Genomic DNA, 24,193 nt, shown 5'->3' with positions numbered 1-24,193 from the left:
AGACTCACAATAACAGTCAGCTACTGTAGGTGGGCCAGATCTCACAACTGCCTGACCATACTGGCAGCCATCCACATATGTAAGCTCGGCCTCACCACTCCACTGCCATTTTCCTTTGTCTCTCACCTCCTCTATCTATCTTTCTATAATTGTGTCCCAGACCCAGACATGTCCATAAATAAACGGGGTCTCCCTCTCCTCAACCAGACCCAAGCCATGTTTATGTTCAGGCCTGTGCTGAGGGGGGGCCATCTGGACCACTGTGCCTTCCTCGCCGCCTCTCTCCGAGCTCAGGTGGAATCAAGATGTCTCACCGAATGCCAGCGTCTGCTTAATGGACTAGCTTAAAACATAACCACTGGGTCATTGGAGATTTGTATTTTTAAACTTTTATTGCAGATTAAACAATCCTTCACTCGTGTCTTGCACATTTTCTGGTTTGCAGTCATAGCACGGCACTTTAAAACCAAAAAGTAGAAGAAGAAAAAATCCAGATCCAGATGTAGTTTAATAGTTATTTACTCTGTATCTGAACCCAGAGGAGCCCCCCCCCCCCCCCCCCCCCTTACTTGCACATGAGGCCTTCACATCTTTTTCATTCATACTTACTATACTTTTTCATCAGAATCTTTCAGCTCCTGCTCTACTCTTACCCCGATCTGTAAAGAATGTGAGAGAAAAATGTCAAGACAGACAGTGAAGGAGATTTTCAGTTTATTTACATTAGCTGGATGTGGTCTCCTGGTCTTCATTTCATTTGCTCCTGGAGCCAGGCTATTAAAACTAATGAACACTTATTACTCCGAGTTGGATCCCGAGCTCCCTGCTAAACATCCCTTCTGTAGCTGTTTGTTTTACTTGTACCTGATTGTTCAAACAGAGCAGTAAAACATGTGGTGGAGCCTTTGCCTCTGGTCTTTACAGGTTGTCTCATAAACAGTCTGATCTATGATATGTGATTGGACCAGAGAGCTGCATTTTTTTAATATAGCCTTTAGCTTTTTACAGCAAATGGGTGGTCTTAACTTTTAATCACCAATCATCTTAGACTCCATGTAGTATTCCTTAATCCATATATTGTTCTATCTTTGTGTTTAATGTGCTGAATTGTCAGGGTTTCCTGGCATGATAAAAAACCAAAAAAAACTCAGTGTTGCAGTTTTTACGAACTTGACTGTCTATGTTCATTTTTGCATCCCTTGTCTCCATAATGTTTCTTGCTGGGCTCTAATCTTGACATCTGTTTTGCAAATGTGAGGGCACATGGAGTTCTCAGAATGCTTTTGAAACCCAGTTTGATGCATATTGAAGTTTAATTGGGATGACATTTGAATTTCAAATAACAACAAGATACTTGTGCCCTAATGAAAAGGATAAACGCTCAGTGATGAAACCCCTCATCCCAATTACGAACTTGTGCCCTGCTGATAAGTTACATAACCTACCACATGGCCCATGCAGCCCAAACAGCATTGCCCCCTTCATCAGACCCCGGCTCAGACAGCAATACTACCTACCCTACTGCATGGCAGCTTATGGCCCTCACAACCCAACTATGTAGACGATGGGCCGCAAGAGCCAGAACATCCCGGGGTTGTCAAGTGGACGCCTCCATGTTTCATCCAGTTGGTCCCATGACACCCCCGGAAGGCTTGACAATTTTCTCCGGCCATCTCCCTCCATGGGGCGAGCTCATACCACCCATCGTACCCACACGTCGAACTTCTTTGTGCTATCGTATGAAGAAAAACTCCCCACAACTTTTCCTTGTGCCAACATTAAATATGAAAGAAGAAGGAAAATAGGAAATAGAAAACACAGAGAAAAGTCTGCAGATGGATCTTAGAAAGAGGACGGGGGTAACAGAGCCAGGGGGAGGTGTTCTGATCAGGGCTAGAACTAACTCCCTCTGGACCGAGCTGCTGCTCTACCTCCCCCTACTACCTAAGAGAAGAGAGAAGAACAAAGGAGGGAGATGGTTTTCACCTATCTTCGTTTTCGCCCACAACTGGCACTATTTCTCCTCATCCAAATCCCCCTGACTTGTTTTTACTACTTCATCTGACAACCCCTTTCCTATAATTTGCTAACTCTGTCCTCGCACTCCCATATCTCCCAGTTATGAGATAGTTGATCATGCTATGCACATCATACATTTCACTTCTACTGGACTAACTCCAACTCTTTCTCCTCTTCTTCTGCCAAATCTGCATACCTAAGCCTTTTCCTTTCATAAAACTTTTAAAGCAAGCTTTTCGTTTTTTTAGGATTTAATTGCAGATGTGAAAATATATATTTAAAGGTGTAGTACCAGTACCTCTCTGGAATAAGCTTGTATCCTGGTGATTGGTTAAAAAGACTTTTGGGGGAATATATCCAGTGCTTCTTGTTTACAGTGTAAAACTCTGCCAACAGTTTCACCTGGTGGCGTTTTTATCGTGGTTTCAACACCACCAGGATTTGCTTGCTTGATGGCTTTATAATTGTTTGCTGATCGCCAGGTGTCTGATTGAAGATTACAGCGGCAACTGACAGATGCACCAGTGAATCTACGCTCGGTGTGTTTGTGCATGTGTCCACAATGCTTACGAGTGTTTGCGTACATGACAGCTATTACTGCGGATCATCTGTGACAGTATGGAGTGTTAGTGAGTGACACATGAAAGTGTGTGTTTCTCTCCCCTCACTGAGACCAAACAGCTTGGGTATTGTTGGAGGAAGGAAAGAGCTCTTTTCTTCTGACTCCTCTCCCAACACTTGTGGTTTTTAATATGATACGTGCATACGGAAAGCATGGTCAAATAAACAGCGTGTAGAGTTTCTCCATGTCTGTACCAATCTATCAAAATAAGATCGAGCTCCACTTTCATTCCCCCTCATTTACAAACCCCTCCCTGTACCTCGCTGACTCTGTCATCCTCAGCTGGAAATTCCCTGTAGTCTGTCCTGGACTTTTTTTTTTCTAGTTTTAACTTAATTAAACATTATAAGAAGGCGAGTTAATGGCCCCTTTGTTTGTCAAATGCTAGATATAAGAGTCCTATACCTTTAAGAGGAAAGGGCTGAGAAGGAGAAAGGAGAGGGCAGACAGTATGAAGTGATAAGCCTGAAAATGAGAGGCAGCTTTAGGAAAGGAAAGACTGAAAGATACCAAAAAAAAAGTTTCCTGTCTGCTTCTATACCTCCGCACCCCCTGAGGAGGAAACATATCAGCTTTTTCTTCTTTTGCTGAAACCCTATACGGGGGAATTAAAAAGGTAGAGGCTGCCATGTCTAGGCTAAAGCAATGCTTCTAACGCTGTTGTATTACATTTCATTTAACATTCTATCATTGTACAAATCTGTAATTAGATATAGAACACTAGGCACCACACCTATAACTCTAGCACAATTATAAAGGCCTGTGTTGGCTTGATACTCGGACTCCACCTACGTCAGTGGCACAGCTGGCACTCTACAACTGTGTGTGTGTGTGTGTGTGTGTGTGTGTGTGTACACAGGTTTTAGACTATATCAGTCCCAGTTGTACTTAGTCATTCTTCAGCTTTGCTCTAAAGAGTTTGGAGGTCTCATAACAGCACGAAACCTTCTTTTACAACCCTACTTTTCTTGTTTTGCACTGAAAATCATAGAACATGCTGGCAAGTCAGCAAACAATGGAAAGAACAGATTAGAGGAGAACAGAATGACGAGACGACAAAATATTTAGTACACGAGTGGGCCCTGGTAACATAGTAACATAAAAAAAAAGTAGAGAAATGAGGGCTTTAAGCCAGGCGTTGTGAGAGTACATCCAATGTGAAGCCTTTGGAAAGAGCTGAAGGTCCTCAGAGGGTCTTAAATGTGGCTACTGGTGGAGGAAATACTGAATCCTCTCTGCAGGGGCCTTCCTCTGTTCTCTCCTGGAGAAAAGGTTCCCTCCGAAGTGCCTGATAGCTCTGGTTTTTCTTGGAGGCCTCACAAAGTCTTCCCTTCTCTCCACACATCTGAAGATGTATTTTTATCAAAGGATAGATGACAGAGGTAATCCTCTGGTGTCCCGCCACCCCTCCTAAACTGACCGTTTACTTCCTCTTTTCCTTTTGCTTTCCCTCTCTTTATCCCCCCCCCTCTTATCAGCTAATCCCTCCCTGTATGGAACTGTCAATTAAAAGGCTTAGTTGACAGAAAACGAGACCATTTTGGATGCATTGAATGTGTGAAAATGCAGTGAAAAGAGAGGTTGCGACTGGCCCTCCACCCACAGAAAAGAGGAAAATGAAGCCTTTCTGTTGAAATCAATTCCCAAAGGAGAGTCCTTGTCGCCTTTGTTCGGTACCCGAGCGTTGAAATTGAGTCGAGGAATCTCAAATCCCCCGACAGATTTTGTTACACCAAAAGTCCACATCATCGTTAAGACGTGACAATCAGACAGTTTTTGCAACTAATAGCATTTACGGCGTTCGGGTTGGATGCAGGAAAAAAGTGGAACAGCATGCATCTTGCACAGCAAACACACACGTACACAGTCTTCTGACCTGCTTACTAAGATTAGACACAAATGACCTGGCTTATGACGTGGCAAAACGGTGTGATTAGGATCCATAGAATTATGGTTTTAAAGTTTTAGCCATCTACTTTTGACTCATTGAGGAAAACTTCATTTCACAAGACTGGTTTAACGAGTTTATCTGCTGTAAACAACGTAAGGTTCATGAACCAAATCCCTGTATACTTGGAGTTATAAAAGTTGTTTTCCTCTTGATTGAAGTTAAATCAATTGCAGCTAAATTACATTTTCATTACAAAAAATGAAACATTAAATCGTGCATGCATTTCATAGATTTTTTTTTTGCTGAAGTCTAGGCTTCCGTGTGTTTGCTTTCATTGTCATAAATGCATACAAAGTGATTATGAGTAATGATTTTGGTTGGATCTTTTCCTATCCTTCCAAAACTAAGAAAGCGCCCATTTTTCCAGGAGTACACCTACATCTAATCTACCTTAAGTTGCATGATTGGAAGACCTTTTTTTTTTTTCTATGAAGTTTGAGATTCGGGTGAAAGAAATGCTTTTTCTGTGTACAAAACATTAACGCTTTGGAACAGACTCCTTGCTGTGCTGCTGGAAGAGGAGAGAAGAGGTGAGGCAGAGGGGAAGGAGGGGGGTAATTGCCACATTAAGGGGAAGGAATTCAAAATAAATTTAATCTCCCAATCCCTTTCACCCCCCAAGAGCTTTACAGTTAGCATGCTCCGTCTTGTTATGAGACACAAGGAGAGTACAGAGAAAGAGAAATGGAGACGGGAAGAAAGAGGGCGAGGTTCTGATCGAGGTAACCGACATGGCTCCTTACCAAAATGTACCTGTGTGGGAAGGTTCACACCGAGGGGGCAACTTTGAACGCAAAAAGTTGGTTGTGGCCTGTTTTTGTTTGTGTGAAGTAGCTCAGATGACTTCTGCAAGCAAAGCCACATTTGCATTAACACGTCTCTGCCTGTACCTTTCCCACAATGCCTCACTCTGTAGCTGAATAGTGTCATCAAGACCCAGGAGCATGTTTTCACCCTAACCAAACACACACCACTGGCAAATTGCTCTGACTGGAAAGTCTTCAAGGAAAGGAAGGAGAAGTGGTAGGAGTGTGGACATCATTAACATCAACTGCTAATGTGTTTGGTTGGACTTTAAACTTGCCAAATCTGGGGTCAGGACAGAGGATTATGAGCAAAACCAGACATTTAGCTTACCAAAAGTTTCATAAGAACAAATTCTCCCTTGTGATGTCTTTTGGCTTCATTTTCCCATCAGCTAGGGAATCGCTGAATAGGCGTTCTCTGTCCGAAAGTCACTTTTTTTTCTTATAACAACTGCAGGTGAGTAAATCGCCCCAAAGCCACTGTGAGGCTGTGTCAGCTGTCCAAGTGCAGAAGGTGCAGGGTTGAAGGCCTGTTGGATTCTCCTGTATGTCATCCTGTGGTTTGGGCTCTCACTAGGACATATGGTGTGGGGTATTTTTATAATGTAATCATTCCTCCTCCTGCAACAACACTGGTAAAACTTTCTGCATGCTGGGGCAAGAATTCAGTGAAGAGCCCTGCTGACCCAGACACAGCAGAGCATAAACAATAGAATTCTGGCCTCTGCAACACACACAGCACACACGGACACACACCAACTCACACTTAGCCCCATGCAACTTTTGTAAGAAGCTTTGGTTCCTGCAAAATTGTCCCTGTGACCATCTCTTTCATCTCTTTTTAATAGAAAGAAGCTCCACATGTGTGATTGGTGTATACATGTGGGCTGTTTCAAGTCGTTTTATTAGTGTGGTGTGTTTACTTGACCAAATGTAACCTGCGGTATTCTCAGTTGAGTCATCTTCTGCAGTCAGGTAGGCACGGCAAGGTCAGCTAGAGTTCTTTTCTCCAGGAGCAGTTTAAGTGACATTGATTTTGGCTTTCAGGTAGTAAAGGCAATTAACATGGTTGCACAAGCCTAAAATTAAGGCCTCTCCCCATGTGGCACCCATGTTTATCTGCTCTTTCTATTCTCATTATCAGTTGTATATACACTCTACTGTATGTAACAGAAACAGGTTGCGCCACTCTTTAGAAACTCTGGATATTGTTTGTTTTTGGTGCTGTTACTGACTCGGGATGTGCAAGAGCAGTCGACTAAACGATCGAATGTTATCAACATTGGCACCAGAATTACTGGTGGGGAAAACTAACACGTTATATTCTTATCAAGTCAGGCCAGCAGTGCAGGTCAAATGATGTGTCTAGGCAGCCGCCCACCACTAGCTGGCTGTAGCTCTGCTAAATGGATACTGACATACTGCCAATTTGCTCTACTACCCAGATGTAAATCAGTACAGTGGATGGATTCACGAAGCATGTAGCGGTTTGGTAGTTTTTGTTTAGGCCAATGGTGCTAGCACTGCTAACATAGGCAAAATTCGACAGTCTGAACTGAAATTGTTAAGAGGCAGACCCTCACCTGTGTTTAGCCATGTTAAATTAATGATGCTGAATTTTCACAGTTTCTGAGCGCTTTTTAACTTAGTCTGAATTGTTATTTGTGTTTAATCAGCTTTGAAATTAGCTGCCTGTGAACATCCCAATTCCTGAAAATGTGTACGTTTAGAGAAAGAAACATTCTGTATATTTTGCCTGTTCAACTGAGTCAGAAGATATTTGGTAATCAGCCCTTGAGTTAAAGAAATGCTTCCTGTAGAAGTGAAGAAATGTCACTGAACCTGCCGCTGTGGCACAAGAGGACTGACAGCATGATTGAATGGGATTGTCTTAGTGCCTCCTTCCAGCTCATTATGAAAACCTCCGCCTGGGTTTCAGGGTGCTGACAGCCTGATTCGGTGTGATGGGTTGCCCCGTGCACGAACATCCTATCCCCTCGGCTGACGGTGAACACTGCGCTCTGTGTTGATGGGCACAACGGGCACTCAGATCGTGTTTCCAGCAGAAGCAGGAAGTGAGAATTGGAGGGTTCCTGTTACCAGGCCCCCTTCTTTCCTCCCGGTCCTACATGGAGCCAAACTTAAACCATGTGTGTTCTCACCCTGTGAACCTCCACATACAGCCGGCCTGGCTGGCTGGTTGGCAAGAGCTTTGGTCGTCTTAACAACATGTGATCTCAGGAAACATTCAGCCCCTCCCTCTTGCCATTGTTATTTGAATCTCCGCTCTGTATTAGCTTATTAGGATCTCTGGGGGAAAGTGGTAAGTGATTCCTCTATGTGTCCGGTCTCTAAAGACACGCCCCCGTCTCAGAGCTTTCATTCAAGGTTAGACACACGATGGATGTGATTGGGGAAGTACAGTAGTCTGTCCCCAGGGCCAGAGGTCATTTCCTGATATTCAAGCTGCCATGGGTTAACTAGGAGCAGATTAAGAAAAATGGCCAAAACTCACAATGACAACGAGGAATTAAGCAACTGATAGTTGAGTTGTTACACCTTAAATACATAAACCCATTATTATTTGTCAATTATAATACATAGTCAAATTAGCACACAAACATTATTCATCTTTAGCTTTTTTGATGCTAATTTGTTTTTCTCTGATGTTGGAAAAGGGACCTTAAGCTCTCATAGAATCTCTCTTTACCTCTTTCAAACACATCATTTCCTAAGAATGCATGTATGTTTTTGACAGCCATAAAGAAAACAATGTAAAACCTAATCAGCAACCTCCAATTCTGAAAAACTAAGCTTTTGCAGAAGTACAGTTATTGTATTATAAAGTGCAGTTATTAAAGCTGAATTAAACATGTTTACAGCCTGGCCTTTTTTCTGACACATCAATCTCATCTCTTTGTTCGTAAACACTGTTCTGAGGGAAATAGTTTTTTTATAACTCATATATTTTGATAAAATTTAAGCTAAGAGTTTTGCATGATTGTGTAGCTGATTTGACTGAGAGGTAAATGCGTTGTAGCTGTCAAAGCCAGCCTTAACTCTGGCTTTGCTTGTAAGTATGACCACCATCGTTTGGCTTTAAAACGCCTCTTCAGACACCAATGGGTGACGTCACATAGACCACGTCATTTTATAGTCTCAGATAAAAATACTTTACAGCGTCAGTGATCTATTTCAACAGTGAACACACACATATCTTTGTAATTTGGTGACCATGTGTACTGAAGCTCCCTTTGAGAACATTCGCCTGAACTTGTGTGCAGTTTTGTCAAAGTCAGAATGTTTTAGTTAGCGTTGGCATGTTGTGGCAGGAGATTTCCCTGAGATGAGGTATTTATGTTGATGGAAAGCAAGGCTGATTAGGTGAAATACCTGTCTCTACTCTCAATCCTTCCACTTCAAAAAGGCTGTTTACAGAAAACAACGACTGATGAAGGGATAATCTGTCGAAAAATATATGTGCCACCTCTTTCTTTCTCGATGATTTTTTGGTGGGGTTTTTACATTTTAAAGGAGAAAAAAAAAAGAAATATGCACAAAACAGAAAAAAAGGTTATCCATAATGGCTCCTGTGTTGGCATCTCTGCAGCCGTCATCAGGCCTTTTGTGAGGGATTGTTCAGGCCTGGCTCCTTCATCGTGCTTCTCGACTGTCTCATGTGAAAGTCACCCCCAACCCACCTCCCGACATCCATTTTTTTGTAATGATACGCATTGTATGGACACCTGTGGGCTGCTATTTCCACTGATGGGGGGGGGGGGGGGGGGTTGAGGGATGGGGGTGTGGCAGCACTGCCAGCTTTTAATCGAGACGCGTTGACTAATCGCCAAAGGATTAGCCTCTTAGACAAGGCCTCTTTCATTCTGACACTCCATATACCGCAAAGACTGTGTGGCGATGAAGAGGGAGGGGATAGAAGATTTTTGAGGGGCTGGTGGGGGAGTACAGATGGCATACTGTACCTGGATGTGCTTTGTTTGATCATGCCTGAGCCCTCTGCATGTACACACAACACACACACACACACACACACACACACACACACACACACCATATCCCCAGGCTGGATCTTTCCCCAAGTTCTCTCCCTGCAGACAGCTCTGCATATTTCTCACAGCAATCACACACGGTGCCACTAACAGGATTGGAATAAAAGATTACCCATTTTTGTTGTTAGAAATATGCAAGTAGCAATGCTAAACTGAATTTGAGCGACATCATCTCACTATACCTCAAAAAACAACTTACAATACTGGATGAAAATAACATATTTTAGTGAATCTTGCCCTTTCTTCAGCTTGTAAACAAACACACACATTTACACTCGTGCACAGACCCATGAGTGAGATTGAGTTTAGCATGCCGTGAATGATTTGTGTATGTGTGTTTGGGAGTGGCCTGTGGACTTGTATATTGTTGTATGTAAATGAAGCGGGGAAACTACGTTGTGTGTCTGTGGCGTAGCCTGAAATTGATGTTACCCAGACCCCTTTGCTGTATATTCTAAGATTTGATGAGGTCATTCATGACACATAGGTCATACATACACATAGGCAATGCATGACAACACAATAGTAGGGACTGAAATAAGGCAGAGATAAAGAAGACTTTTAGCTAAGTTCACATGTACTGTATATTTTCACTCCATATTTTTAAGAGAATATTCATTTAGTAATTATGTTTGCTCTGCAGTTGTTTTTTAAACGCAGCATTTGGGAGAAAGATATGCTAAAGAGGTATGGTCCAAGCTATGTCCAAGTTTGGCCTCTATTAAACTAGTCTGGGCTAAATTAGCTCTTGTAGGGCATGGGCTCCGGGCAACACACATGTAGATAGGAATTTATATACCATTAAGACAGCAAAGAAGGGTTCTGGATGGGTCACATATGGTTACATTCTCTCCATTTGTTCCCTGTATAGATCCCATTACTGTAAGAGCCCACCCCCAAACCACCTGCCCTAACCCAGGTGACTGTCCATGGGCGAGTAGCAGAGAGAACTCCCATGATTCCACACTAGCCTCGATATCATCTTTTGTTTTTGTAGTATTGATTGAGAGCCCCCTGGTGGCGAAATCTACATATTGTATATTTAAGCCACAATTTCCAATTCTTTGTCATAACTTACACCTACAATACCCACAATTCAACTCGACTGCCTACAGTTTGCAGGAAATTCCGATCCCAAAGGAAGTGGGCCAATCTTCAATACACACAATTAAAGAAGCATTTATTTAATGAGAATTAAAGGCACGTTAGTCAAACAAACAAATATGTGTCTAAAGTTCTCTTCCTACATTATCTTCCCAGTTGCCCGATCTAAATATTATTTAATCCAATCAATAAGTTCTAAAATTGTAACTTCACTAACAGCCCAATCAAGTGGCCGTCAGTGTAATGCATCAGAGCCATTGCTCTTTGGAGGAGGGGTTATAGACCCATATTGAAGAAGGTATCGGAAATATTTGTGTAATTTTACTGGAACATCTCTGCTCATTTCTTCTTAGCAGATTTCATAGACATTAGTGGGACGGAGTAACTTGTACATAGATGTTTGAGTACCTCTTACACATCTTTGGTAACTTCTTTGTGTACTTAGTTGCTTCTAATGTAATGCTTTGACAGTCTTCAACTGACATTGCATCAAGTGTCATCACTGGTGGTTATTCATCAGATTTCTTTGGAGCTGATTCAACACTTGTGAAATACTTTAGTCTAAGACAGACTTGACCAATAGAAGAGCAGTGATATCCAGCCCTAAATAATAAAATGTGGAACAAAGTGTCCCAGGGAAGGTTGCCTACCCTCCTCGCTTAACTCTACAGCTTCCAACTTACTGTTCTTTTTGCACATAAATGAATAATGAAAACATGCTGCAATCTGTAATTTTGGAGAAAAGTCTTCCATGTTAAGGGATCTTGTGAGAAAAAGCGTTGTTAATCTAGATGATCTGATTGTAGTTTCTTGGAATTGAAGCCAGTAGGTGTGACAAGCTGCTTTTCTTGATTCTCCATCTGCATGCATTTTACCTCTAAAGCTTGCATGTTTCAAGTTTCACACACCTTTCAGAGTAACCTGCTACACACTAAGCTCTCTGTGAATAGAGCATGGTGCAGAGCAAGCAGAGGCCCAAGACAACCTTGTAACATGACAAAGAAGGGCAAACACCACAGTGATTCTTGCCTTTCTCTAAGGCTTCTGCTGGGGTAGCACGTTCCAGAGGTCCTCCATTGTTCCCTCTATTAACTCTGACTGAAGTGTCTGTTTGTTCTGAGCAGCCCTAACCCAACAGGCTGGGGTCTTCAGAGGTTTTCTTTTTCTTGTGTCTGATTTGTCACAGTGACAGCTTTTGTAAAGAGCATGTGTGGCAGGCGGGTGTAGCTCAGGTGTTCAACGTCAGCTATGTGTTTGCAGTAGTCTTAGGTGTTCTTTCAACCGTGTATGCTTTCAAGTTGCCCATGGTTCAAGCAAACATAGATGAAGAAACACGCTAGAGTTGAATATTAGGCTTGTACAATCAGAATCTGTTCCACCTGAAACTGGATTAAAAAGTTCCTTTTCTTTTGTTGAATTATACCTTTCAACTTCTGATCCCTTTCTCTGTGCTGTGTTTGCTCTGGAACACAAACTGCGGCCCGTTGTTTGTCTAGTCACAAGAGCAGCCTGGAAGCGGCTGCCAACCGGGCTCTGCGTTTTGTGTGCTGATTCCCTCAGCTGGTGTGGATGATGATAACAAAGGAAATAAATTAAATAGCACTAAAGCATTTGCGGTGAGGAAGACAGAAAAGTGAGACATATTTTACAGCAAATGGGAGGGGCGAGGTAGAAGCTGAGGCTGCAGGATATGAATAGGTGTGTGTGTGTGTGTGTTTATAAATGTGTACGTGTGGGTGTACCTGAGTGTGTTAAAAGGCTGTGTTTACGAAGCACAGAGCTGGGAACTAAGTGTTTGGCCCTCCAGGTGTGTGTGCCGGTGGTTGTCGGGGCTTGTGAGGCCCGCTGCGGAGGTGGCTACGTGACAGCGGTAATGATAGGTTGTGGCGGGTGAAGACATGAGTGTGTGTGTTGCTGCAGGCAAGGGTTAGCTTGGCTCCTGATGACATACACAAACACACACACACACACACACACACACACACACACAACCCAGTGCTCTCACAGTCAACAATGTACCTTATATCAGACTTCACATCCCACGCAGTGAGAGCAATTAGACACATGGCATCAAGACAAGTAAGCACTTGCAGAGTGGGGAGGACCAAGTTCTTCAAGTCTGGGGTCAGATAATCCTCAACCAACTAGCTTCTTTTTAAATACAGGTTCTTAAACAAGGTGACACAGAGGTCAAGTTCAGGTTGAGCTGTAGTCTAGAACAGAAGGTCAAGTGTCTCTGCCTGTCTGATTGTCCATGACCTGATTACTTAACAAGATGATGTATGGTACAAAACAAAATAAAGGTTTCTAGAACATTTTTGGACAGGCTGCTACTGCAATTCTCTTGACTTGCCTGTTCACATATGAGTCTCACAGTAGGGGGCTTTTCCTATCGAACAGAAGTTGTGTGTGTCTCATGCAGCAGGACATAATGTTAAAAGGATGACTCGGATATAGGAGACGGAGCAACAGTGTGCAATTCTGCCTTCGTATCATGTACATGTAATTGAACTTATTACAGTATCAACAACAAGTAATAAATAACATATATTTCCAAGCACATATGTTCACTGTGAATTTTCCAGAATAAAACCTGCTACACTCACACATTAGAAACCATGGTGACTGCACGCAAGATAAACTGTTCTGAATACACACTTGTCTCTAAAGAATTCGGTTTCATGTCCCATGCTGGTTTTGGAAATGATATATGACAACTGATTTAGATTTGGGGAATTTCATTTCCTCAAAACTGAAGCTCTGGAGATGTTAAAATGAGTTTCTCGTTTTTTTGACATGAACATACCTGGTGCTCATTTAATGGGATCTTCCGCACACTACCCTCTCCTGTCATTTACAGTAATGTGCGAAGATAATGGCGTTGCTTGACAAAGATGCTCATTGTTGTGGCTTGAATCTAGGCCCTGCATCTCTAGGAAATAGAACTTTCTGCGGCCAGCCTACCCCACACAACAAAGCTCTCTAGAGGACCTTCCAGTGCCGGGGCGTTCCACATGGTCTCACCACTCCGGCCGCATCCGTTTGCCCCATTGGGTGCTCCCCTGTTCTCTGAAACCGCAACAACACACACACACACACAGAAATGACAGTGAGGATGGGAGACAACAGGCGAGCTATTGTCTTGTCCTACGTAGGAAAGACTCAGAACTACTCATGTCTGCATGTCTGGTCTTAAAGTATGAGCTGTGGTTTTGTGTAAGACGGTTGCTGCTGCTTTATGTCAAGGATTTTTTTTTAAACACATCAGCTACCATTGAGCTATTAGAAGTATGACATATTAGAAGTAAGACATATATGAAAAATGACGCAGAAGAAAACAAATGACTTTTCAAGAGTCCCAAGTAATTCTCAGAATGGCTGCTTTCCACATACCAGCTCTGGATCAACCTAATACAAATTTAATCCATGACACATGAATAGTGGGCGACACTTTCTTTGGTTTAGTTGCTTTTATCCACAAAGATCAGACGCTATTGTCAGGTGCGTCTGTGTAAATGCTTGTGAGATTATTTTTCTATTACATCTCGTATTCTGAAGTGAAACCTAATGGGGCTGAGTTCAAAGAAGTGAAGAGGATATTTCCTGCAGTCCCATGGCTTAGTGCTAGTTCAAAGCCGTCCAACTGTTGACAGCAGCTGGTCTTCTCTGGAGCGCTGACTTTATCCTACTGTATGAAAAAGCTACTACTGCTTTTGTCAATCTCCAATAATACAATACTATACATCCTGCCATGCACTGTAGTAGAAAGCTTTGAGATTTAGATAGTTTTAATCCATCTGGAGAAGTATCAAAGCTTCTCTCATCCATCTCTGACTCTTGTTTTTTCTTCAGTTCATTTCTTTTTTCCGTCCCATAGACAGCAGAGCCCGGAGGCAGTGTCAGTGCTTATAGTTGTGATTTTGTTGGCAGAGGAACAATGGTTTAGTTTAGGCAGTGCATTCCTGATTATTGACACACTGTGGTATGGAGGAGGATTAGCGAACGCCTTGGCTTTCTGATTCTTCTGCGCTGGCTCGTGAGCAACACCTGGGCGTATCCATGACAACAGGTATCACAATGAACAGTGATTTCACCACCAACCGGTTTGACAGAGAGCTGGTGGCGATGCTTGTGCAAGGAGGGTCACTAAAGAGAGAAATGCTTGTTTGACATTACAAAAAGCAGAAAAAAATGATTCTTTGCAAAAGTGGCAATCTACAGTAGACAGGCAATTTTCAGCTCCTGTACGGAAATATGTGTTGCTATGTGCAACTTTCTGTGAGATATGTGCTGTGAAAATAGTCTTCCTGGGTGGAGACGGTAGTTCATAGTTTCTGCAAGAGAGCTGTTCCCATTCTGACAGCCCTGATTACCTGAGTCCGGCTAGCCCACATATGGTCTGTGGTGAGATGGCCCGATAGCTGGGACTGAGGCAGCATTGTAAGCCGACAGGCAGTTCTGCTGAGGGTCTCCTAATGACCTGTTCTTCAATCTTATCAGCAGGAGCCCACAGGACCCATATCAAGCATCCTGGTAAAGGCTTCCACTGACATCATGGCCTCCTGGGTCTATCCCTGTTATATGTTCTGTCTTTAATACCTGCTACTTGGTTTCATAGGAAAGCTTTAAGAATATGACACCGCATAATGGCTACTCACTCAATTAAAATGTCACTTAATTGACCATTATGCAAGAATACAGGTTATCTTTTGTCTGAACTGGAATACAATATTCACAAATACTTTATTATGTTATTTTGTAAAATCCCCAGAAAAGTCAGATTTATTTTTAAAGACTCAATTTGTTTGGAGAACCGTGGATAGAGTAGGAAACTGGGGATAGATTGCGCAGTGACATGCAGGCAAGGAGTTGCGGGTTTGACTTGAGGCCTGGCCCCTGCTTGGTGGACTTCAGCCTCTGTATACGTTGCGTGACCTAACTGCTCGACCAGCGGTTAGAATGAGCTCTTTATGGAGAAGGAGCAAGTTGTGGTTTGTGGGCAACTGCCATTTTTCTACTATAGCCTACATATCTGAAACTATAGGGTTAGGTGTGGATGCCACATTGTCTCACATGTTTGTGTTGCTGACCATCACATCCTTAATCTGACAGCTGAATTAAAAACCAGGATCCAGAACTGATTGTTATCAGAGGCCATACCAATTCATTTTGATGTGAAATCAATTGATTCTGCTTCAATTTGAAGGAACATTCTTTGTACCAGTGCTGTCCTGGCATTGTCCTGTTATATTTGGCAAACAACACCCAAGTTTGATTGACTAGTGCAATCTGTTGAGTGTGGATGCATCCCGGGAGATTACAGTACCATCACATCATACTTATAAACCGATAAGTAGTTTACATACCATTTAAAGCAGTATGTGGGAAACGTAATGCTCAGAATCTCTGGAGGAGCAGCTGCAGTGGTGTCAAGTTTGAACTTTTGCACAATAAGCCTCCTTGCAGATAACAGGATTGGTTCCTATCCTAACTTTTAATAGAATAGAGAAGTTGGTTCATTTGTTCAGCTTAGTATCCTTTCCTGATATGACTGCCTGTGGAGAAGAAAACAGTGTGTCCACATAAAGTAACTGTCAGTGCTATCCAGAGGTCACTGTAGTCTACAGCAGCAACTTTATCTCAAAGTTCTCAAACTGTGTTACTAACAAGCCCTGATAAGTAAGGTATTAAGGGAATTTGTCTACACTGTCCATGAGCAATCTGAGTTAATATTGCTTGGCAGGTCAGACAGCTGACAAATATGCCAAATGGGGGGAAACCCGACAGTTTGAAGTACATTTGTCTAACTCTCTCTCTGTTGGCTCACCTGTTGGGTGTGAATAATGATTTCTCATGAAGATTTCACAGATTACTATTTCCCTTTACCGGCATTATATCTGTTAATCTACTTTTGTGCAATTATGTAAAAGTTTACCAAGCCGGTGGTAATGGTCCAGAAAGCCATTTTCCTTAAAAACAAAACAAAAACAGCCTCCCATTTATATGACTGTACTATCATGTAATACCAAACATATTATTGCTTTTTTCATGTCTTTCGGAAGCAGAAAGATGACATATCTGCTTACAAAAATCTCTCATTTTTTCCCTTTTATCAACGTGCTTATTTTCCTTAAAGAGTATGAGCTGAAGGTGAGGAAATACCAAAGACTGGCCTTGCCAGTCAGTCTCAAAATAGCAGCAACAGAAGAAATTCTAAACTCTACAAGTAGTCAAATAAATCGCCCAAAGAATTCAAACGCTGAAAGGGTCATCTGAGAGTAAGCGTGGGTGGCAGCTGAAAATAGAACGTAAATTGTGAAAGAAAAACAAACACAATGTTCTTCCTGATGGCTGAGATGTCAAGTAACTAGAAATGGAGGCTGAGTGCTGAAGCAGCAGTGGAACCGGACCTAGCCTGTTTCAGGAGCCCTCCGGCTCACAACAAGTGGTTTTGTTTGGCACTGTCCCTTTGTTGACACTGTCAGGTTCTCATGCCTATTAGGTTGCTGTCGACAAAATGGGCACCGTGATGACATGGCCCTGCACAATGCCATTGGCTGGCACGATGTCATTGTCAAATTATCACCTGCTCGGTTGACCGGAATGGTTCCTGATTGCTGGAGAACATTATGCTTTAATTATTCCATTTCAGTGTAACAGTATTAATAGTTGGCAGGTATTTAGTAATTATATGTCTGCACACATCTGACACATTTCTCTTGGATTGATACTAAACGAAATTGCAGGGGGAAAAAAATGTTTTGAGTTCTCAGTCTCATTACGGGTATTGGTGTTTTAGCTGTGTCATGCTGAGGAGGAAGTCATGTAAATGTTTTTCTTTCGATGGCTCACCCCTGTGTCGACACTCTGGCACAGGCCCTTATGGAAACTGAATTTCACTGCCAATAATGAAGATGGTTACAGGCTTCAACCACGATCTTATGGTGCGAGGCAGCGTGGGAAGTTTGGTGAACTTCCTGACCCCACGCACCACCGCAGCACATTGACCCTCATCACGTGACAAAGGAATGCTCTGCATCTTTTGTTTTAACATCCCCAGCACTCATGCAGTTGAGAGCAGTTTTGCATACTATAGAATGATCACGAGCTTGGCATTTTACCTCCCCATTCTCCTCTAGTGTTATTCCCAAACAGGATTTGCAGGCAGCTCTCTCCTCCATCTTTTAAATCACTTCAAACGCCACTGAAGCCTTTTTCATCTGAAGCGGGCATCCAATCTAATGGCATCATTTGGGCCTGCACACATCCAGAGAATCGACCCCTTTTTTTCTATGCTAAAGGTTTTGTGAACAGGCGAAAACAAAAGGCCAGCGCAGTGAAGCGCATCTCTGCTGGCAGGTTGAATAGAGGGGCCCCTTTCATGGCTGTTTATGAGCACCCCTCTTCAAAAACACACATACAAATCACATCCAGTTCTCCCAATGGCTCCTCTGATACGAGGATGATGGCAGGGAGAGCAGGGGAGGCGGCTGGAATCTCGTGGTGCCTCTCTCCCCTTTTCATATGTTCCAGTTGATGGATTTCCACCCACTGTCACCTCAGCTTTACTATCAGATGCACTGGTTTGTTTTCACATGTTACATCAGAGAAAGCAGGGCATCTCTGATGAAAACATCATTAAAATGTTTGACATAACAGATGCTGGACAGAAGGTGGAAAACAAGGCCCAGTTATTTAACTGTTGTCTTTTAAACTAACTGTTGATTTATGGAGACAAACATTAATTAAGACCCACTGCGACATTGTGGCTCTCGTGACAATGTGCAAAAAACAAAAACAAAACCAGAGATATAAAACAAAGAATGAGTATTTTCTCGATAAAGTTACTATTATGTAGAATCGACTTCAGTATAATTTAAGGAAAACATGTAAACAGTCTGTAGATCCAGCAAACTTTGTGTGAATTGAAATTATAGAAATGAAATAATCAGCAGATTTAACACTAAAAATAATCCTTGTTGATGGCGCCGGATAGCCTTGCGGGTATGTTGGGCGCCCCCATGTACGGTGGCTAGAGTCCTCATCACAACCTTTGTTACATGTTCCAAACATTTCCTGTCTCTCTTCTGCTGTCTGATGTAATAAAGGCAAAAATAACTTTAAAAAATCATCATTGTTACTTCTGTCATCGTGTTTTCTATTAATTAATTCGTCATTTATCATGGACAATAAGTGATATATGACAATATAATATCCATGAGCTCAAGGTTGCTGTGTATGATTTACAGTCAGAACTCCATTATGATTTATTTTTGAATAATATTAAATCAAAATCACTGTCACATTTGTGAAGCTGTATCTTCAGTATCAAATGTCAAGATTATTTTGTAATAAAAAAGACTAGATTGATGAATTTAATATCAAAGCAGTTGCTGATATATTTAATGTCAATTGAGTATCACTTTCAGCTCTATATATGTCACATTAAAGTTGCATCAAATGACACTGAAATTGTATATGACTAGTCTCCAGAGGAGGAACTGCACATTACGGGCAGGGGGGCATTAGACACTCAGGGTGCTCCCACAGCTGTGGAGTATTTGTTATCTGTAATACACCCTTTTCTGCCTGTTGCCTGCAATATGTTTTGGTTAATAATAGTTAGTCAAGCTTTTCAGATTTTGACTCTAAAAGTTGGTACAGAGTTTTGTCTTGTCTGGTTTATTGATATGTTGTGGCAAGAAGCTTTGGACGTGATTCAGACGGCTTTCCATGAACAAATACAGTTTTAATTCAGCTTCCACCCCTCGGAGTAAATGAACAAAGGAAGGTTTCCTCCCAACTGAACATTCTGTGCCGTCAGTGTAGTTATGCTGATGATGTTGACGCTTCATTTGCTTAGCTCTTTGGATTACTATTATATTGTTGTTGTGTTTTTGATGGTTAAATGTCATAAGGTGCTGTCAAGATATGATTTACAATGATGCAAAGCAATTAAGCCCAACAGGATGATTAGGTGTGACTGCAATGCTATGGTTTGATTGGCTTGATTACAAGATATGGCCTCCACCACACCTTACAAAGATTCTTGTGAATTTTGTATCAAGGACTCAATCCATTCACAGCTGCTTAAGAAATGTTGCTATTGATGTAAGACATGTTTCCATTATTGTACATTATTGTTCAGATCATTATAAATGCCCTTGGGGTTTAAAACAAAGAGGCCACTTGGGATTATTGGATGCCAACTGGTCTGGCCACGGGTATTAGTATACACATGCTCATTGGAATAGAGAGAGAGAGAGAGAGAATTTACTCTCATGCAAACTTGTGGATGCATGCCTCTTTCCTTGGGTCAGATATAAAGGTCATAAAGCTGACAACCTTTTAAACAAATTGCAAGTCATCCCACCATGAAGTAGATGTTCCTGTAACTACCTCTTCCGCTCTGTGTCATACCTTGTTAAACAGGTAGGGTTTGATGGACAGGAGGAATGCAGGCTGAGAGATTTGTTTTGTAGTGGCAGTCCATTCTTTGAGTGTACTTAAGCAAACAGAGCAGCGCTATGTCCTGTTTTTTACGGGTTTCACACGTCACTGTTCAAACTCTCAAACAGGCTGGTCCCCAAGAGTACATGGAAGAGAGCAAACAGTACTCTAATACTTCACCACTCTGACCTTCTGCTAACTTGATGCACACATAGACAAACACACCCACACACAAACACACACCTTTCACTGAGGCATGCAGTGCTAAAAATGTGATCAGGGTTAATTTTAGTCTTACTTTTTAGAGCAACAAAGACTTGGCTAATGTTGACATAAAGAAAAGCTGACTTTTATCTTCCTAGTGTTGGAGAGATAAATATAGTTCAGATCTACTTGATGTTACTGACTCAATACAGCTTCAAAATATTCAAAAATACAATCCTTTTTGATTGCACTTAATGAATGACTTTCCATTGTCCACAAAGTGAAATTAACGTTGTTTTTAAATGCATCACAGGGCTCATAAACATGGGCGTTGGGTGCTGTATTTCATGTTTAAACAGCATATGAGCGCCCCGTTTTGGTCCTAATTGAGTGCTACTTTAATGTGTGTGGGTCAAATGCACTGGAAAATAAAACTGTGGGAATTCTGTGGGAAAGTTTTAGAGCTCATAAAATGATGGATTTTCAAGTGCTCCCAAATTTCCAACAAAATGTATAGAAACACTACAATGTCTATTTTTATTAATGGCGTGGAAAAATATCGAGGAAATGTGTAGCGCTCCCTGGTTGGTGTGCACAACTGCGCGTCTCGGGCTGATTTAGTTTATGTAAGCATGTGTGAAGCAGTTGGGTGCGTATTTGTCTGGACTTGTGTGTGATTGTTGTGTGTCTTTACAGTACTGCCGAGCTCCCTGCCATGCTGAACATGGAGGAACCAAACAACACCTACCGCGTCTATAGATCCCTCTCTTTACTGTTCTTTTCTTTTTCCGCTTGTTTTAAATCTGTCCAAGATATACGAGGCATTCCTTTGTGGTTGTGTAACATGATTTGAGGCGGACAGAGAGAGGGAGAGAGAGAGAGAGGGAGGTAGAGGTTTTGTCCTGCTGGGTTTTGTGTCCTACTGTGCACTCATATTTCTCTGCTCGCTCCACAGTTGTGAGTACAGCAGGCTTGTCGTTGGCGTCCTCAGCTCTTTCCGTCATGCGTGGCCTACCTTAATCTCTCCTGTGTACTGTAAACCGCCCCTAATAACCCTGAACACGATTAAAGCAAACATGTTAATAACAGCCTGCTTCATTATCAACTCGCAGCAGCAAAATGAGCAGTTAAAATTCACCTCTGTAATCATATAGTTGTGGCCGAGACTTGCTGCTTATTTGCTGTCATAGCAGAAAAATGCAAAACATTTTGGATGTTTCCATTTAATAATTAAAGAAATATGGGCCTTTAACATTGATTAAAAATGACTATGGATGAGTCTTTTTCTGCTTTTAGGAGAGGCAGCAACACTGGGAGTGAGGTGCAGGATTGAATGGGTGCCGCTCTAGAGGGTGCTGTTTACCGAGGAAACCTGCTCTTCCTCACCCTTCGTCCCAGCTCCTCTCTCTAAATGTTGTGCATTCTGAAAAACATAATGGTCTAAAAACATTCCAGCAGTGTTTTATAATCTTAAATATTTCCTGCTCCGATCTTTGATTTATGTCTAAACGAGTACACAGATGTTTTTTTTTTGTTGTTGATGAGATTAGCTCCAACACCCGAGGGGGAAAATCAGACAAATAATATGAAATTTAATTAATTATATCCAGTCATTTCGAAAAGAATGCGAGGTATTGTGCTGCAAGGCTTCTTTGACATGACATTAGGCCACTGTAATCCTTCTGTGTGCATGTGTGTGTGTGTGTGTGTGTGTGTGTGTGTGTGGTGGAAGCTACAGGTGACACACACTAAGACATACACATGCCCGCAGATGTTTACACAAGTTTCACACAGCCGACAATAGTAGATGATGAGCTGTCAGTCAGACCACCTTCACTGGGGAAGAATGTGTCCGAGGCGATGGTTACACCTGCGCTGGCTGTGGTTTCCTGCGGCGGTATTGCAGGGTGTAATCCCTAACATCGCTTGTGTTTATGCTTGTGTTTTAGTTACAGGCCTGATACTCGCATGCTTTAGAGCTTAGATGGGACTTCTGCTTCACTTATTCCTCAGCCTGGCCTGGAGGCATGCTCCCCAATGCGGCCTGCCACACACAGGCTCATCCTCAGCATGTATGAACACAGGAAACAAACATAGTAGCTACATGTGTCATGCGTCCTGCAAATATCATACAAAAAAAGAGTCATGAATAAAAGGCCCAATATCATTTTTATCAAACAATGTGACTGTATCTGTTCAGGTTGTTGTGTTAAAGGACATTTAAAGCCCCTGTGAGGAGTTTTTAACTGGTTGTTAATTGATAGTGATGCCGCTATATGACTTATGGAAGCAAACCAGACCAGAGAATAATAAATAAGATTTATTATCTCGATATTGTTAATTTTAATGTTGGTAACCACTATCATGGTGTCTGTGTTAGACAATATAATCTAGAGCATGCTGAGGAAACAGCTTTTTATTTTCATTTCCCATTGTTAAGATTTACAGTGAGTGATACATTTGACTGTCCAAAGAAAGCAGGATGAGATTTTGTGATAGAAAACATTACCTCTTCAGGTGCAGAACATACGAAGTACTGCTTTGTCCACTGTGGGAGCCGACATTGAAACCAAGCATTCCCCACAGGAGCTTTAAGCTGGTACTCTGTTCAAAAGTTAGAATGTGAAAAAAATATATTTTTCTGTCGATTTGGACTTGGACTGGCTTAACAGAATCATTTACAGGAATCATTAAATTGAAGCTGCTTCCTTATATACCACGGGTATTTGAGGAGGTCTGTTTCTGTTGTTTTATATGGTTTGTATTCCGTCAGGAGTGACGCCGGCTGCACGGCTGAGGTCATGAATGAGGGCGGAGAAACTTCTTGTGCCAGTGGCTGAACTCACTTTTTATTTTAGTAAATATGCTAAATTTAGAGGCGAGCAGCAGCCAGAAGTTCGTCCCAAACTCCCCGAATGACACACCTTTCGAGAAGTGACTCCAGACATCTGCTATTTTTATCATCATCTCCCTTTTTTCCCCTTGTTTTTGCTCCCTTTTTTCTCCTTCTCTCCTTATGACGGGCCCGCTATAAATGATGCAGACCTGTTTTTCATTTCTAAGATTTGTTGGGTGGATTATTATAGAGAGGATCTTTATTCCCACAGAAGGAAGTACATGTATCGGGAGTGTTTTTGAAAACACTCTGCTCTGACGTTAGTGGCAGCAGGGAACCAGTAACAGGTCCTCTCTGCTTACACACCCTACTTACACCGCTTCCAAAGGTCTGAAGTAATGGTTGCATTTCAACCCCTTAAAAGCAAAATGGCCAATTGGATAACAGGATTTGGTTTGCCATTCTGGGGAGCAAACCAAGCAGTGACAGTGCATAAATTTTCATGTGACAGCTTCTCCTCACTAGTACAAAGCTTACACTACATAAAGTCTAGCCGGATAATTACAGCATTAAAGCTTTGTGGTTCTTCTGTATTATGTGACTTTATGAAGATCCACCCTTAGCTCACCTGTTGCCACCGTCTCTGTGCTGCACCACAAAGTGGTCAGTGTTTTGGAACCTGGTCCTGTGGGTTAAGGATTTGCACCATTTTCCACTCGTACCTCATGTTACATCCTCTGACATATACCTAAATGAACCCAGCTGAACACATGGAGAATGAAGAGTTAAGCACAGATAGAAATGAAATACTCTATAGCTCGAGTGTGAAGTGACGTTTTTCCTCTTTTCATTTTTTCACAGTGAAGGATTCATAATTCTGGGAATGAGATGTCGAACCTTGAATTGCCTCCCATGGTTCTTTTGGTGAGTATAATCTATGAAAACAAAATGTAGTCTCTGTGTGCTTGTGGTGTATCAGTCTAACTCTCCTCTGACTGCTCTGTGTCCATGGTCCTCACCATATTTCACCATATTTCAACATATGTATCCATATGGTGAAATAAATTGTAAAGGTGGTAATGCAGACATTATCTCCAGAGTTTGCCTTTGCTATGCAGCACATGTGGCTTA

General features: G+C 42.0%; 1 long non-coding RNA gene across 1 annotated transcript in view; it reads left to right on the top strand.

The window, feature by feature from the left end:
* Positions 1-24,193, top strand: part of LOC132953944 (uncharacterized) — a 58,396-nt gene that overhangs the window by 15,753 nt on the left and 18,450 nt on the right. Inside the window, exon 3 of the long non-coding RNA XR_009665681.1 lies at positions 23,924-23,986. This is a non-coding gene — a long non-coding RNA (uncharacterized LOC132953944). The remainder of the gene's footprint in view (positions 1-23,923; positions 23,987-24,193) is intronic.

This window comes from Labrus mixtus, chromosome 20 (assembly GCF_963584025.1).
Source record: "Labrus mixtus chromosome 20, fLabMix1.1, whole genome shotgun sequence".
NCBI classification, from domain to species: Eukaryota; Metazoa; Chordata; class Actinopteri; order Labriformes; family Labridae; genus Labrus; species Labrus mixtus.
The sequence above is the reverse complement of the archived record's forward strand: the minus strand, read 5'-3'. Positions and strand labels throughout refer to the sequence as shown.